The 17545-nt window shown below is 42.0% G+C and overlaps 1 protein-coding gene across 1 annotated transcript in view; it reads left to right on the forward strand.

Moving 5' to 3' along the window:
• The first annotated feature begins 1060 nt into the window (after positions 1-1060).
• RASA3 (RAS p21 protein activator 3) overlaps positions 1061-17545 on the forward strand; it is a 187886-nt gene continuing 171401 nt past the window's right edge. Inside the window, exon 1 of the mRNA XM_054822984.1 lies at positions 1061-1151. The gene's annotated coding sequence lies outside the window, so the exon portion shown is untranslated. The remainder of the gene's footprint in view (positions 1152-17545) is intronic.

The raw sequence follows: 17545 nt of genomic DNA on the forward strand, positions 1-17545 counted from the left end.
AACCTGCATCAAAATTACAGCGGGGAGAAGGCCACAAAGATGGCAGCTGGTTGCGAAAAATAGGATCCATGAGCCCTCTCTTGATCTAGTTGCAGTAGCTGCACTTTGATGTAAAACTGTTTGACTTCAGTGGTTTCCACCTGTTATTAATCAGGTTGGGTTTTCACCTCACACTGTGTCACCCTTCGGGACTGTTTCTTCTCTGGCATTGTTGAGCGTGCTGCAGATGGCAGGTACCCATTTTATCCCTGCAGTAAAACGTAGATTTATTTTGCCTTTTTTACTCAACTGCATGTGTAGGCCTGCTACTTTTTCATGTTTCAGTAACTGAGATCTTGAGAAAAGCAAAATCCTTGTTCATCTTTCCATCAGCTCTTGTAATGGAGGGACAAATCCTTTCATTAGTGTTTTTTTTAGATCCAACGGTCCTACCTAATGAGCATTACCATCACGTTCAGCTTTCCTGAAGACACCTTCAGGTGTCTAAATAGCTCCATGGCTGCCTGGCCTTACCGTGGCAGAAGAGAGGATGCAATCAAGCTTCTGTACCTTCAGCTCTGTGAAACCTGTGGCTCGTCATGGGTGCTAGCACTCCACTTGTTGTATTTGTTGGTTTCAAATCTCTTTGGAATTAGTACGGTTAACAGCATGTGTATTGTCAGTTTGTGGATCTTTCAATGTACAATAAAAGATGTTTGAGTGAGATTTTTATACTATTTAGAAACTGCTGAGTGGTGGAGCCCACACTTTGCTCCTAAGTGGCACATTTCCCCTTAGACTAGGTGTAATGGTAACTCACCAGAACTCAGTGGCATCTATTCAGCATGTTATCGGCGCAGCAAACTGCAGTGAGTCAGAGAAGAACAAGATGGATTTAAATATCTCAGTAGAGGACCGAGTTTGAAATACTATCAAATGCAGAACAACAACAACAAAAATTAGGAGTTGGTGCTAACCTCTAAGATGAAAGTCTTGGCTGGGGAAGAAAAAAAAGATGCACAGGAAGTGCGGGGGTTGGAAGAGGAGAAAATGCTCTTGTTGGGGATGAGTGACGGTTAAGAGCAACCATAGTCACAGGGAGCTGGTCTCAAGCACAGATGGGACCTGTGATCTGCAGGATCTTGGAGGGGCCCAAGGAACGCTCTATGAAGGTGAGGAAACTGAGGCATGGAAATGCACATAGAGTATGTTATTACTTTGTTAGCATCTATCTAGTTCTTACGTTGTCAAAGGTGAGTGCATCACCTCACGTTGCTCTGTAACGTCTGTGTGTTATGTGCTGCTTTCTTGTGTTCTTCTGAAAAGTTAGCTCGTCTGAGTGAGCTGTTTCTGGGGCTGGAGCTCTGAGAAATGGTTGCTTGAGATATGGCAGCGCTGCTCCAGCGGACTCTGCTCAGGTGGGCTCCAGTTCCATTTCTGCAACGGGAAGCTGCTTAGACCTTGTCGCTCGTGAAGTAGCTGGTCGTTCAAAGACAGTGTCCTTATGGATAGACTCAAAAGTTTTGCTCCTTCACTGGGAGTGATGTAGTTGTGTGGGCAAATAGACGGGGGTCATGCACGGTGCTGTGAACAGCCAGATCTTTGTGAACTGGTGGTTGAAGCTTAAAAATTATTTTAGGTATGAACAGGGGAAAAATTGAATTTTAAGTAGTTTCAAATAATATATAAGTTTATCTTTCAAATTCAAAACTAGTAACAAGCAAAACTACTCTAATGGTTAAGCGGTGTCGATATATCTACTGCTTTGTTAATAGTACTTAAAACACTTATGAAGTTCTAGAGAGTCAGTTAAAACAAACTGCTTTACCAATTTGCACTCTAATATCTTAAATCTTGAGAGGAAGGGGAGGGCTCCACAGTCATATTAAAACTTTCTCACTTCGTGGAAGTTTCTTTATTTTTATCTACACTGAGAACATTCTTTCTTTCTTTTGTTCTAAAAATACCTATAGGTACCATATGCTGGTGCTAGCACATAGCTTCCTCCTGCTGCTTTTAAATTTCTGTTTCCGAGTCAGTTTGACGCTTGCACATGTAAACCTGATCAAGTTAAAGTGGGTATGTTCACTTTAAGTTTGTATGTGCGAAAAGTTTTCTTTGAAATTGGAAAAGCGTTATTGTTTCTGGCTGGAGTTTTGTAACTGAAGTGAGGCCTCTGAAACAGAGGTGTGTGTTGAGGTGGGAGAGGTTCCCCGAAATGCCCCAGGAGCAGGTGTCAATCTTTCTGGGAAGGTTTCAGAGATGGCCCCTAGCTCAGCTGTTTGTGCAGATAAGTGGAAAATAGGAGTGACCTTCTACTGCCCTCATTTGGAAGCTTTTTTTCTTGATCCCTGCAAACCCAAACCAATGTGGACCCCTGTTTCCAACCCTGTGTATAAGTACCGCAGACCTGCCAGGGTGCAACCTTTGGCAATCCCTACTTTACAAAGGCAGAATATCTGAATTGCTCCCGTGGTATGACTCGCTCTCTGCGTCCACAGTATGGCTAACCTTTGGGGTAGGGAGATGGAAAAAAGTGTTATTTTGATTTTGAATGGGTCTAAAAAAAGCAAATCTGGAAATGGACTGAACTTGATCAACTGGGAGCATGATTGAATGCATGGAGGTGGAGAAGGATGGAAAGCGAAGCAGTTGGCTTTTTCATGTCTCCCAACAGCATTCTTCAATTATCTTACAGAATTCTTCCTTTTCATGTGGAAATAGTATCGTCTCTTCTACTTCTAGGCTCAATAGCATGACATTACTTTCTGTATCCAATCTTCTATTATTTGATTGCCCACCATGAACTGCATAAGCTGTCAAGAAAGCAAGTGGCAATTAAACTGAGTGTCTTTATTTGATTTTTCTCTCTTTTTCTTTAGCTTGGCTTACACAGCTATGCTGTAAATCAGTCCTGCCTCTCCCACAACATCTTTTGTCCTGTAAGTCACTGTCAGGCGAGTTTAGCAGGTAAACAGAGGTCTCCAATAGCAAAGTTAGTCCCTGGAAGTTTTGAGAAAGTCATTGGCAAGATTAGTGAGACCTGGATGACTGCCCCTTTTCCCCCAAGGAAGGCTGCAGCCTCAACTAGGTAGTTTTCTGCTCCATTTGGCCTGCCAGCAGTCCAGTGAGGGTGTGTATGGCTTGGGATCACAATTGGAGGATGTGTCAGAAGGCTTCAAGGACATGGGAGGACAGGGACTGAAAGTATTGTGGAGAAAGAGAAGCTGGGGCTTGGCAAATCATTTTGGGGGCAGGTGGCTCAGTCTGCAGGAAACTAGCCTTTGTTGGGTCTGCTGCTTGTAGAACGCTCTTCTTCCTGTATCTAGATGATACAAACCTATTGCTGTTCGGGTCTTTTTTTTCTAAAATAAGGAATCTTGGTATTTGTTTGTTCTCTGCAGCAGGTTTTGATTCATTGCAGTGGTGATGAGTGAGTCCCATTGTATCAGAATAACCAAGATCACATTTTGTTTCTCCAAGAGTTTAATTTTAGAAGAGTGGCCCCTCTCATGCTGATTTCTCTCTCTCATACATGCAGTATTACTCTATTATGGCTTTTGGAGGTGCCAAGGATGAGCATAAAGATGTTTAATCCTTCTTGCTCAGAAGGCAACAGAGAAACCTGTTTTACGGACATGAAGAAAATACTATTTTCCTTCACTTCTTCATGCCGCTCACAATAAAATGTAAAGCCTTCAGGATAAATTTTAATACTGATAAATAAATAAATATTTGCACCACAAAAGGCATCTTTTATTACAAAGCTATGCTGCTGACTACAATTAGGTTCCTCTTTATGTAAGTTTAAAGAAATTGTATGAGTAAGTGTAGAAGTAAAACTTAGCCCTAAGAGTTATTTTCTGCTTCATTACGATTTTATTTTAAATCTTATATCCCTTAGATTTCTTGAGAAGCATCTGAATTGATTACGTTGGCCAGTATGCAAAGTAATATGCAGTGTCTGTATAGCCATAGCCCGAAAATAGTAAAGGTGATGAACCAAGCTAGATGTACTGGGAGGCAGATGAGATGCTCCTGTCTTGCTTTGCCATCAGTCTAGATTTTGCAATTTTCCTGGAAGTTTCTATTGTCAGTGGAGCAAAACCAATAATTCAGCTGATGAAATACATGTGTCTGGATTAGAGGGAGCTGACTGGCTCTCTGGACTCTCCATTGGTTGTGCTAATTAGATTTCTACTGACTAGAATGAGACCTTAAGCACCTATCTCATATTTACCCAAATATATGTGTCTTAGTATTGAAGGGAATCTACTCTAGGACCTCAATTCTTTTCTCCAAAGGTAGGAATGTAGTTAAATTTGAGTATTATCTGAGTTGCTGTAGAGTATCTGTGACATCTGGGACTAGTCTGCTGAAGAGCCTTGCCCTCCTGGTCTGGGGCTGGGAGGCTGGGTGGATTCACAGGAATACCTAAATTGTTCAGCCTGGGGAAAAGGAGGCTGAGGGGAGACCTTATTGCTCTCTACAGCTACCTGAAAGGAGGCTGTAGCCAGATGGGGGTTGGACTCTTCTCCCAAGTAACAAGCGATAGAAGAAATGGCCTCAAGTTGTGCCAGGGGAGGTTTAGATTGGATATTAGGAAGAATTTCTTCACTGAAAGGGTTGTCAAGCACTGGAACAGGCTGCCCAGGGAAGTGACTGAGTCACCATCCCTGGAGGTATTTAAAAGACGCATAGATGTGGTGCTTAGGGACATGGTTTAGTGGTGGGCTTGGCAGTGCTAGGTTAACGGTTGGACTTGATGATCTTAAAGGTCCTTTCTGACCTAAATGATTCTATGATTCTGTGTAGAGGGGTAGCTCAGATGTGCATGTTTTCATGCTTAGGGCTGCAGCAGAGCAATCTGGAAATAAAAAATCATTTTGTATGCCATAAAGGTCTCTCATGCTGTTCAAAATAGACAGGTACAGAAGCAGAAAGCAGTCAGACAGTCGGATGGAGGGAGAAGGGAGGAAGCAGACCAGAACATGCTTGCAAACCATAAGTAATGCAACATACACATACTCTGATATTTTAAGAACTTTGGGGCTTGGGGCATAGTTTTGATCAGTCTGACGTTTCATTTGAAGTAAAAATACTGATGTTTAGTTGAAATGTACATGCTGTGTATTATAGGAATGTGCCTGCTTGGTTAAGAGTTTGCTCTCTAGACTTTGGGACAGTGAAGTAGTGAATAATGTGAAAAATTTATCTGTTGACTATGAGACTTAGCACGTATGGCGTGGACTGTAGCTTGAGCAGCTGTACAGCTTGTAACTCATCTCCCTTAACTGTCAAGAGGACTGCTCACTGCTGCAGTTCAACACTACCGTGGACCAGAAAATCCATGATGCATTTTCTGGTTAGCTAACATGAAATCCAGTTTGTTGGCATTTCTTCTTAAAGAAATATGGGCTTTGATTATTCTGTTACTAAGCTGCAATGTTTGAAACAATCATATACAGAAAACAACTTATACTTTTCTCAAGTCGCTGAGAAAAGCCTTCTTATGCCGAGATATCATACCTTGGCGCTTGTATCCTTCAGTTCCATAAAGAAATGGAATTAATGGCTGCATGAGATGCAACACGTGAAAGAGAAAAGAGCTCAAATGCATGAAAGTATATATGCTTTAACTTTTGGTTTCCTTGAAAAGCAGTTTTGTTGCATCTTTGGAATGAGTTTTTGTTGTGGGGATTTTTTTCCCTCCCTATTTTTTTGTTGTCACTGTCATTACCTTCTGAAAGTTGTCTTTTAACTCCTGCCATTGCAGTTGCTCATAGGTTTTCAGAGGTGTGATGGTAACAGCATATGCAGATTCTATTTTCTTGTATGGCTTTGTTGTTCTGCTGAAATGGATGAGAATTTAATTTCAGAGGATGAGAACAGTATTTCTGACCAATCACCAACTCTACTGAGATGCTAAACTTAATCCCTTGAATCCCTCACTGGGACTCGTTTTTATTTATTTAGCTTCCAAAATAAAAAGCTGCTTTAATCCCTTTGCAGTTATTACGCTGAACCTTGCGTACTGAACCATGCATCAGCATGCATGTCAAAGAAGCACTTCACCATTTCATGGAAACTTTTTAGCAAAAAAAAAAAAAAAAAGAACACGTTCCCACGACAAGTAGACAAAAACTCACGTGTTATCTAAATATTAGATAGATTGCAACAACTGTTCTTGCAGGTGCATTCGGCATTTTGCATAATCACATTTGCATTTTGACAGATTTGTGCTCATGGTGTGAATCCCCTCTTAATTTTGCATCCCTAGACACTTGTGTTGTGTGGGAGTGAGAATTGAGCATGCTTTTTCTTCTGACTGACTGTTGAGCCTGTGATTTGTACAGCGAGCCCCTACGCACTCCCACTTTATGATAGCACTGGCTACTGCAGAAGTTCCTAACTCGAAGTTATCCAAAATGATTTTGGTTTCTTTGTTTTAGTGCCAACTTGCAGATTTAAAAATAATCTGATGTGACAAATAGTTATGTATGTCTCTGTATCTTATAAATAAATAAATAAATATTGTGGTCACTGGTGCCCAGTGACAGGACCAGAAGCAATGGGCACAACCTGAAACACAGGAGGGTCTGTCTGAACATCAGGAAACACTTTTTCCCTGTGAAGGTGACCCAGCACTGGCACAGGTTGCCCAGGGAGGTTGTGCAGTCTCTGTCCTTGGAGATACTCAAAAGCCATCTGGACATGGTCTTGGGCAACCAGCTCTTGGTGGCTCTGCTCGAGCAGGGGGTTGGACAAGATGACCTCCAGAGGTGCCTGGCCAACGTCAACCACTCTGTGATTCTGTGAAATACTATGTTTGGTCAAAGACGCTAATTCTCATTGAGGCTAAATAAGATCACATCTTCCTTGTACAACAGTCAGAGACACTTTTGACCAAGGAGAGGCTGTTTGTCTTCACTATCTGTATTAAGGAAATTAGTTGTGAGGGCAGAACCTGATGGTACTCAGCACGTGGATGGGGAAGGGAGCCCAGTGAATCTCAAGAACTCTTTACAATTGACTATGATATATCAAACAATATATAGAATTCCTTTGCAGGAAGAGGAATAGCCTAACAAAACATTAACTACATCTGCCAGTAAAGATTACATAAGTGAAAGATATGTTTAAAAATAAAGAGTGTTAGTGAAAGGATATTTCATTGCAAACTAATTTCTTCAGCTCCAGTTTGCACTGCCTTGCTTGTGCTAGTACATAGTCTATAAGAACAGTTATACCTTATTTCCATTTTGTTCCCTTACGAAAGAGGAGTTCCTCTGCACAACTTAGCCAGATGAAGATTAACTGTTGAAAGTGCATGACTTAGATTTTAAAGCTGCTGTCCTGCCCTCTAGTGTTACTGTACAAGTCTCGAATCAGCTGATGGATTTGTGTGTGAATTTCTGCTGTCTTTTGGAAAACTGAATACTTACAAATTGATCCTTAGTCTAAGTGAAAAATGACACTGGGAGATTGAGAGATGTTTTGAGCTTCCAGTAGTTACCTGCAGAGTTAAAACACTTTCTTTTTCATAAACTTTATTGCATATTCCCTTTCCCTTCCATTCCGTTGTTGTTTGTTTTAAAGCAGAATGGCATTTGTAGTTTATTTTCCACTGTAGGTCTAATGAATGTGTGAAGATATGTATTAGTGATTTTATTGAAATGTTTCATATCATTAACTCTTCTATTGATCCAAATTGCTATATAAGTACCAAAGTAAAATGCACAGTAGAATAGGTCTTGTTTTGATCAGGTTTTCTTTCCTTCTTTTTTTTTTTTTTAATGCTTTCCCCTTCATAGTTTGATGGCAGTAAGGTACACTGTGCACCAGTGTCCACTAGGGCTTTGTACTCTTGTGGGTCCGATGTGCCAGGCCATCGGATCCACACAGTCCAACAAACCCTATTGTCCCTTTCCTCCACCTGGCTGGAGGCAGGGCCCCTCTAATCCTGCTCATCATAGTCACTATTCACCTCTTGCAAAAAGGACATGGAAGTGCCTTCAAGAGGATCATAAGTACGATCGGGCCTTTCACTTGGTCTGGGGGGCTGCCGGGTGGAAACTGGAGCGGCATTCTTTCTGGAAGAGTCCCTTTTCACAGCTTGTAGCTCTTGGGCCAGTCCGGGCAGGACCAGATGTAAAAAATGTGTTGTCATCGACCTCTGGGTTAGAGCCCCACGTTGGGCGCCAAAAAGGACTGACGTGGTTTAGCCCCAGCCCAGCTGGGTGCCACGCGCCGCTCACTCACCCCTCCCCCGGCGGGCTGGGGAGGAGAATGGAAAAACAACGGCAAAGCCTCGAGGGTTGGGGTAAGGGCAGGTTACTGGGACAGCAAGGGAGAGGGAAACAATCAGCAGCAGTACTGATAACAGATATTCACAATGGGTGATAACAGAGAACAATTTACCGATCCGGCAACCGACCAGACGCTCAGCCTGTCCCGAAGCCACACCCCACCCGCCCCTGCCCGACTGGCCCCATTTTATGGTGAGCATGACGTCACATGGTATGGAATAGCCCCCGGCCAGCTTGGCTCACCTGTCCTGGCTCCTTGTGAAATTAACTCTAGCCTTGCCAGAACCAGGACACATTCTTTTATTTATTTAGTTATTTACTTAGGGTTTGCTGGTGAAAATACCTGGTTAAATTCCAGTCAAACTAGACACTTCACATGTGGTTATGGCTACTTATCGTTTAGTCTGTGTTTGCAGAGGTAGTTGTAGTGGTTGGGGACCTGTACCCATTTAATGTTTCTCATGGATCACAAGAATGTCATAAAATTCATTGTCTTCTCTAGCTTCATTTTTCTAAGTATGTTTACTCATGCAGCCATTATGCCTAGGATCTGGAGTTTCTCTTCTACCTGGACTTTCTCTTCTACTTACTTCCAGATTCCCCTCTCCTTGCATTTTACTTTCCTGCTCCAGTCTTTAGATATGGCTCAGTCTCTCCCTTTTTGGCAGTCCTACAGGATTCTTATCAGAAATGGCTAGCCAGCATTGAATATCCTTTGAAATCCCCAAATGTAGACCCTGACTGTTCCAAAACAGGTATTATGCCAAGACATTTTGCACTATGTGCATGTTGTCTGCATGGACTTTAGTAAAGCCTTTGACACAGCTTCCCACAGCAGTCTTCTGGAGCAACTGGTGGCTCATGGCTTGGACAGGTGTACGCTTCCCTGGGTAAAAAACTGGCTGGATAGCCAGGCCCAAAGAGTTGTGGTGAATGGAGTGAAATCCAGTTGGTGGGTGGCGACAAGTGGTGTTCCCCAGGGCTCAGTACTGGGGCCAGTTCTCTTTAATGTCTTTATCAATGGTCTGCACAAGGGGATCAGGTGCATCCTCAGTCAGTGTGCAGATGACACCAAGTTGGGCAGGAGTGTTGATCTGCTTGAGGGCAGGAAGGCTCTACAGAGGGGTCTGGACCGGCTGGACCGATGGGCTGAGGCCAGTTGTATGAGGTTCAACAAGGCTCAGTGCTGGGTCCTGTACTTGGGTCACAACAACCTCATGCAACGCTACAGGCTTGGGGAAGAGTGGCTGGAAAGCTGCCCGGTGGAAAAGGACCTGGATGTGTTGGTCGACAGCCAGCTGAATATGAGCTGTCAGTGTGCCCAAGTGGCCAAGACAGCCAAGAGCATCCTGGCTTGTATCAGCAATAGTGTGGACAGCAGGAGTAGGGAAGTGATTGTCCCCCTGTACTCGGCACTGGTGAGGCTGCACCTCGAGTGCTGTGTTCAGTTTTGGGCCCCTCACTACAAGAACACTGAAAGGGTTGTCAAGCACTGGAACAGGCTGCCCAGGGAAGTGACTGAGTCACCACTGGGGGTATTTGTAAGATGCGTAGATGCGGTGCTTAGGGACATGGTTTAGTGGTGGACTTGGCAGTGCTACATTAATGGTTGGACTTGATAATCTTAAAGGTCTTTTCCAACCTAAATGATTTTATGATTCCATGCAAATGATGTAAACATATGAATAATAAGACCAAATATTAATTGCATTTGTAACAATAGACTGGACTGCAAAAAGAATTCCTTAGTGAGATGTTACAATAAAATTTCATCAACAAATTTGTCATCTAGATCTCCATAATATGTGCCAATGTAAGTTTCTGTGGGTGGTTTTTTCTTGGTTTTTATTTTTGATAAACTGTGAAATAATCCTCCAATCCTCAGACAGACATTGGAAACTTGGTGTTTACAATACTAGGGCTAAAGAGAAATGACTAACCAATACACAGCAACATAGAGTTGCTCTCTCAGTTGGATCTTTATGGACCCTTGTGAAGTTGACCATTGATACGGTCCTGCAATATAAAGGCAGGTTTATTTTAGTCTGGTTTATTTGATACTCTTTGCCTAACACCCAACAAAAAGCAAAGATGCTGCCGAACAACACTAGGGGTCACTGTTAAACGTGATTATAAAAGAGTCTTGGGGTGGTTTATTTGCAAACAGAAGCTGTAATCCTCACATTGATGTATTAGCCATTTCAAGACTTGGCCGTGTTTTATCTCTCTGGCTATTTTATTTCATCTGGAAGGAAGATAAACAAATGGATACCAAGATCTAACTAGAGGGGGGGAAAAGTCCATCTTCTGATTTGCGAGCAGTCTTTACAAAGGCATAACTTGTGTTTTCCATTCTTCCATGCTCGTTTGTCACAGCATGCAATGATCTTACAAGTAGTTTTAGTCTTTTTGTGATGAGCAAACTGGGGTAAATGCCCTGTCCCAGTCTAGATTCATGGAACCAAACAGGACTCGCTGCAAAGTACGTGAAGTGCCACAGCGTCACATTAGTCAGCGAGGTCTGAGGATGCCTCTTGCAGAACTGGTACCTTTAGTTCCTGTTCAGCGTGGCTAAGCAGACAGAGCCCTGTTCCTTGAGTATTTTATTTTTTAACAGCAATTAATGAATTCTTCACACACATGTGAAGTTTGAAAATAATCTCCTCTTGGTTTTTAGATTAATGAGAGATGAGAGTGGCATCAGCGTCAAGTCTTTATCCTGAGTTGCATGGGAAATTAGAAAGCTTTCTATAGCCTTCATTACTTTCATCTTATTCAGTGTGTGCAGCTGCAGGCACTGGCTTGTATTGTGAGGGCACACCTCTCTGGGTTATGTCTTTCCTCAGCAATATCATATTATGTGATCAAAATGTACTGCAGGGGAAGGCTGCAACCGTAGAAAGTGTCTGTTCCAGCATGGATCCTTTTTGCTTGTGTATTGGAGGGAAGGGAGGGAAGAGACTTAGTGGGAGGCACAGCCTTTGCTGTTTTACAGTACAACCACCTCTCTTCCGCTTCAGGGCTACTGGTCTGGAGTAGGCGCGTTGCTGGTGCTGCTGTGATAAATTGAAACAGAGGTCAGATGATTGATTTTTATGCACGAGGCTTGACTAGTCTGCTTACAAAACGCAGGAGTATGTGCTTGCGGCACATGTCAGGCAAGCGGCTCCTAAGCAGTGTTTTCCCTGCTCCTGTTCAGCACTGAGGAGGATGAAACGATGGCACGAAGTGTAACTGCTGATATGGGAAGCTTCAAGTGGTCCTGGCATTTTGCAACCTTGAGTGCTGAACAGCTGACTTTTCTTCTGATTTTAGAGATCTTCAAACTGAAAATGAATTAAACAGTGGGGGAAAAGGAGCCCTGTCCCAAAGTGTGTGCAATCTATGATTGCTGCTATGAGGAAAGCTGACACTGTGGCAAACTAGTTAGAGCAAGGCTTTGCTATGACACCTCTAGTTTGCTGGTGAAGGTTGTGAGGCCACAAAGTTATTATAATGTCTGTCAGGTTGGATGTATTAGTTTTTAAAAGCTATGTCCAATCAATGCAAATATTTTAGGGAATGTTTTAGGCATCAGTGGGCAGAACTGTAATGGTTTGGGCATCAGAGACTGGAAATGGGAGGCAGGCAATCACAGCTTCAAGCGCTTCGACAAATGTCTGCAGAGCAAAAACCTGTTTTTGATGGATGGCTTATAGGACTCATCTGTGCTCAGAATTTTATATGGTAACACTGTGAATGACTTCTCTTCAGACAGGAAAGAAACAACACTGTTGAGAGAAATAAATATGACAAGGGGGAGGGGGGAATACACTGAGCTCTCACCATAGATAGGAAGGAGATGGAAGAGTTGCCCAGGGACCTTCTAGAGTGAACGGAGATATGTGTGATGAATTTGGTCCTAGAAGTGCTGCTAGTCTGTAATCCCTTAGCAATCTAATTCACTGCACTCACAGAAGCTGAGGATACTTTTTCACTGCTTTCAGAAAACAGAGAAGTAACATTATTGTAGCTGTGATGACTGGCTGCCTTTACTGTAGGAATGATTTGGGTTGTTTTATTAGAATCGATCTATGAGCTGGTGAATAAAATGTCAGCATACTTCACTACTCACATTGATAACAAAAGAGCTTGCTCCGCAGATGAAATTTTTCCTGGGCTAAGAATAAGTACCATGTTCTTGTACAACATATTCTTTCAAAGCAAGTCTCATGAGCATTGTGTTAACATGCTTTTAAAATTGCTTCATTTCATTTCATTTCTGCCTGTGGTATTTCTCAATTTATCCTAGCTCCCAAAACTTGCAAGGAGACATACATGTGAGTATACATACCTGCTCATCCCTCTCTACCAAAATAAATAAATAAAGTCAAGAAAGACCCTGAGCTGTGTTCCTCAGTATATTAACCTAGACCACCCTACCTGTCCTTAAAAGGCCAGAGATATAAATCCTGTCCTGATCTTTGCTACAGTTTGCACTTTGCTACAGTTAGATAAATTTCACAGAAAAGTAACAAATTCCATAGAATATTCTGCCTCCCTAATACACGCCTCACCAAAAAATATGGCAGGAACTGGAATGTTGCTTGTCAAGTTCAGGCTTAATATCTCATTTATTCCCATTTGGTTCCTTAGTAGATTCTATGCTTGCCTCAGGCAATAGCAACATGTTTCTTCGTGATGAAATGTGATCAGTTATTTGGATGCTATCTGTAAGAATGTAAGTGGCATTTCTGTTGGTTTGGCATGAGTTTTAAGAGGTACCTTTTTTTTTTTATAACTGCTGGTTTGATTGTTCTAGCCTCTAGATTAATGCACTCTTTTAGTAGCACAGCAAACCGGCCTCGGTGTGTGTTACTTGTATATGCGTTATGATTTTTGCTAACTGACTCATCTTTGGAACATGTTATGCCTCCCATTGGTTCTGGCAAAGCTAACAGCTGTTGACTTCTTGATAGGACATAATTTGATTGACCTCATGACACATGCAAATCTTCATATCTACCTGGACTTTGATCAAAACCTGCTTGGAGATCTTATAGATCCCGAAGTTTATGGCTGGAAGGAGGGCCTGTTCAGCTGAGGAGCAACTTGCAGAGAGGTCCCAGGTTCCATCTCTCATCACCCATTTTCCCTAGTTTATCACACTTCATTTTTCAGTTGATGCACGGGATTGAATTGTGCTTGCAAATGGCTAGTCGGGCATTCTCCTGGAGGAGGAAAGCTCCCAGCTGCCATAGAGCCAGTTTCTGCATACTGTTCTGTTTCCACTCCTGCCTGGCAGCAGCTGATAGGAAAGGACTGAGGCTGAGAAAAGGGGATCTCGCTGAGCTTAGCTTTATGTGGCTCATTGGACCAAACTGTAAATTACTGTCTCCTGCATTGGGATTATCACAATCTGACCCAAAGGTCTGGGAGGGAGGACCTGCTCTGAGATGCTCCATTTTCTTGTGTTCATTGTTAGGTGGGAGACCTTGACCCACAGCACCTCTGGCAGCATTTTCTACAGGCAGTGTAAATTACTTGGACACCCAGGATGCAGACCCAACTAACACACTTGCTTATGTTTCTGTTCAACAGTGCAGTAGGAACTTATGAGACTTATTGCACTTGTGATATTGATTGTGGGTGGGCATTAGGTCTCACGCATGTTCAGGGTACTCCAGGCATACTGCTCAAGGACATATATTTGCTCTGAGCAAGCACGGTAACTCCAAGTGTCTAAAATGTGTCCGTTACCCATGGGTGAGTAGAGCCTCACGTGCCTGGGACAATGGTTCCATTGTACATGCAAGAGCAAGGTTGCGCTGCACAAGAATCACAGGTAATGGTCACTGCATGTGTGCAGTTGTGGTAGTTTAATCCCCAAAGCAGCACGGTGTGAGATGAAGGGAGTGATTTGGATGAAGCCTTCTCCAGACCACTAAGGTTGAAGAATAAATTCTAGAGCTGAAAAGGTGGGACATGACATGTACTCAGAGATGTGAACTCCCCAGGAGCTTTTGTTTAGATAAATTAATATGCAACACTTGCCCCCTCTAATTGTTAATCACACTTGTGCCAATATGTTTGCCTGAGTTCATTTCATGCAGCTGCTGTAAACCTGTGCCAGATGGCAACCTAGCTCTTCCAGAACTGGAAGAACTAGGAATGTCTCGGATCTTCATGTAAGGCCCTGATCCTACAGGCAGGGGGAGTTCTGTATATGAAGTATACTGTAAAGTCAAGTCCTTTACATGCTTTAACCTAATATAATTAGCCTACCCTTTGATTTTAGTGACTTGAGCTGTCTGTCATTACAAGTGTGGTCAGATGAACAACATTTTTAAAATGGAGGCAAACATCTTAATGCAAATTTGATTTGACAGCCAACAAAAGAAGGTTTGATTTTTTTTTTTTGTTTGCTTTTTTCCTGCAAATGCTGGGTGCCTTTGAAAACAGGGTATTTTATTTGGGCACCCAATTTAAACTTCCAAATCTGAGATTTTTTTTTCTCAAAAAAATTCCAGGTGGGTTTGACATGTAGGCCATGTATCTTGTAGTGAGAATGTTCACTGCACAGAACACGCAGACCAAATATGTCAAACTATTGTCTACCTTTGATATTGGGGGTAACACAGCATGCAAAATATTATTATTCTTATAAGAAGACCCAATTACAAGAAAGATTTTTAAAAAGTGTATAGATTTACAAACTCAGCAGCAGCAGGTGTTTATCATTCTGAGAAATGATAAACATCAAAATAAAATTGTGTTTACAGTGTAATAATTAGTTGCATCAGGATAATATGTTATATGATGGAAAAAATGTGCAAGTGTGCATCAATGTCTGCCTTGGTCCTTTTCTCAGAAAGGTCAGAGGATTTAAGTATTATGCCCTGTCAGGCAGCCAGCACCATTTTACAGCTGTTATTAGTTGCACTCAGCATAGAGGAAATGGGCTCTTGCCTTCAGCTCACAAACTCAAAGCCTGAAACAAGTTGTGCAAAACATTCAGATTGGATCTCTAACGTACTTGAAATCAGTCTTGATTCAAGTCCGGACTAGCTCTATGCACTTGCACCCATTTGCTGGAATTTTGTCTGATGTTTTCCAGCAAAAGTGGTATGAATCTTTTTTTTTTTTTATCCATATCTGAAGATTTGCAAACTTTCACAGGTTTTCATGACTATAGCATTACAATGTGATCTATGTTTTATACTTTTTTTAATTAATGCCGACAAGGGTTTGCAAATACCGCTTTGATTTTTCACAGTTGAGGTAAGGCTCACTTCAGATGATGTGCTAACATCATCTGATAGACAGAGAGCTGCCTCCATGTGTATCTGCACTGACAATGAATTTGAACCAGTCAGATGGTCTGTATTCTTATTGTGTGTCTGCCAACGTGTGTATCTTCTTATCTTGTTTAATCTATTGGTCACGTTTTGCCTAGCTTGGGATGTAGCTGCAATGTTGCAATGCTTTAGCTGATGGCTGCTAGTATGTTCTAGAAGTGTGACATAGGATGTATCAGTACTGCCAAACACTTCAGAAGTCTAAGCTTTAACTCAAATCAGTTAACCAAAGCTAACTAACTCAGGTTAAAACATCAGCAAAGATGAAGTAATCTGAACTTCATGCAAGAAGCTTGTTTTCACAGCTGTATGAACACGCTTAGCAAAAAGGAGATTGAACCGCTGCAAAAGACATAAAGTAGAAAAGCTGCAGGAACTCTGAGTAGTGGGTAACCAGTACTTCCTGATGGTTTATACCCTCTTTGCTTGTCTTTCATGGTGGGTTTTCACGGGTGTTTATGTGTTCTACAGCCGCACCCCATTTGCTGTGTAGAGGCCCTCAGCAGCTGGCCCAAAATCCAAGTTGTGTTGTCCTCAGGAAGATGCAAGCTATGCTTGGTTAAGACTGCACTTCCTTGCAGTGTAACCTGTTAGTATGTATTTTAATTTGTGCTAAGCTTCAAGCTAAGGAGTCCAGAAGTGAAATGAAGCTTGTCCTATGTAGACTGTTAAAAGAGCTCAGCCAAGTTTGCTTTGCATGCTGCTGTTGCATGGAAGCCTGGCAGAGATGGGGAGACCAAATTAAACCACTTATCAATAATACCCTGTTCAGCAAATGCTGCTGTTTCTGGCAGCGTTAGCAAAGTGGCGGGAGCAATTCAAAGGCCGCAGTGCCCGCAACAAAGCGCTGGCAGCACACAAACGATGCAGCAAGTGACCCCATGAAGGACAACTGGAGGGGGTGGGGAAGGCAGAGGCGAGAAGTGATTGTCTGTCTCCTGGTAATGGGACCAATTTTCAGTGCAGCTATGCCAGCTGAGCTCCAGGGAGCACCAGGGAATCCAGCTCAATGGGCTTTAATTTGTGCGTATGTGTATAGATTATACATGACAGGCACGATTCCACATGCCTTCCAAATCACGGCACTGTACTTAAACCCTAATACATAGATAATGCAGATGTGAGATAATCAAAGCAACCTTTGTCATACTGAAAACTGAAACTCTTGAGGGCAGAGTTTAATCAATGTATTATTGGAACTAAAATTCCAGCCTTACTGTAGTGATTGTATTACTAGGTGCCATATTTAATTCATGAAGAAAACTACGAGTTTTAAAATTGAAATGAGACTCAAAATTTACTGGTTGATGCAGAATGTAAAATTAATTTTCTATGGGTTGTGGGCATCAAAGAAATAGGTAAGAAAGAGCAAAAAATCTTTCTCATCTGTTTCTGGATTCCTTTATTCAGATTCTTAAAGGTCTCAAAAAATGTTACAAGAAAACACGGCAGAAATGTATCTGTGATTCACTTCACAATTTGCATCTCTGTTTTTACTGAAGAAGGGTTTTTTTCTATTCCCTTAACAATGTATGTAAATGGCAAGCTTCTGTAGGCTGAAGAAAGATGTCAGCATTATTTAAATATATATTTATGAGAAAATTATGTCCATCTATATAAATATATAAGAAAATTATTGCCTCCCTATGCTTTTGGTTATGTTACTTCCTTTTGTTCTTTTTTTCCAGACAGGTGAATTGCTATCACTTCTACATACACATTGTAATCATTACCCTTGTTCTTGAGCTTGTATTTTTTCCTTACAGCTTTGGCAAGATTTGCTTTAATTAAAAAATAAAGAATCTGCTGATTCAAAAGAAAATACCACAGTGAAATAAATCTGGGTTATATTTGGCTCATAAGGAAACAGAGGACGGTGCCGGATGTGGAGGTGACCAGGATGTTCCATTCCAGCTTTCC

The sequence above is a fragment of the Grus americana genome, chromosome 1 (assembly GCF_028858705.1).
Source record: "Grus americana isolate bGruAme1 chromosome 1, bGruAme1.mat, whole genome shotgun sequence".
Taxonomy (NCBI): domain Eukaryota; kingdom Metazoa; phylum Chordata; class Aves; order Gruiformes; family Gruidae; genus Grus; species Grus americana.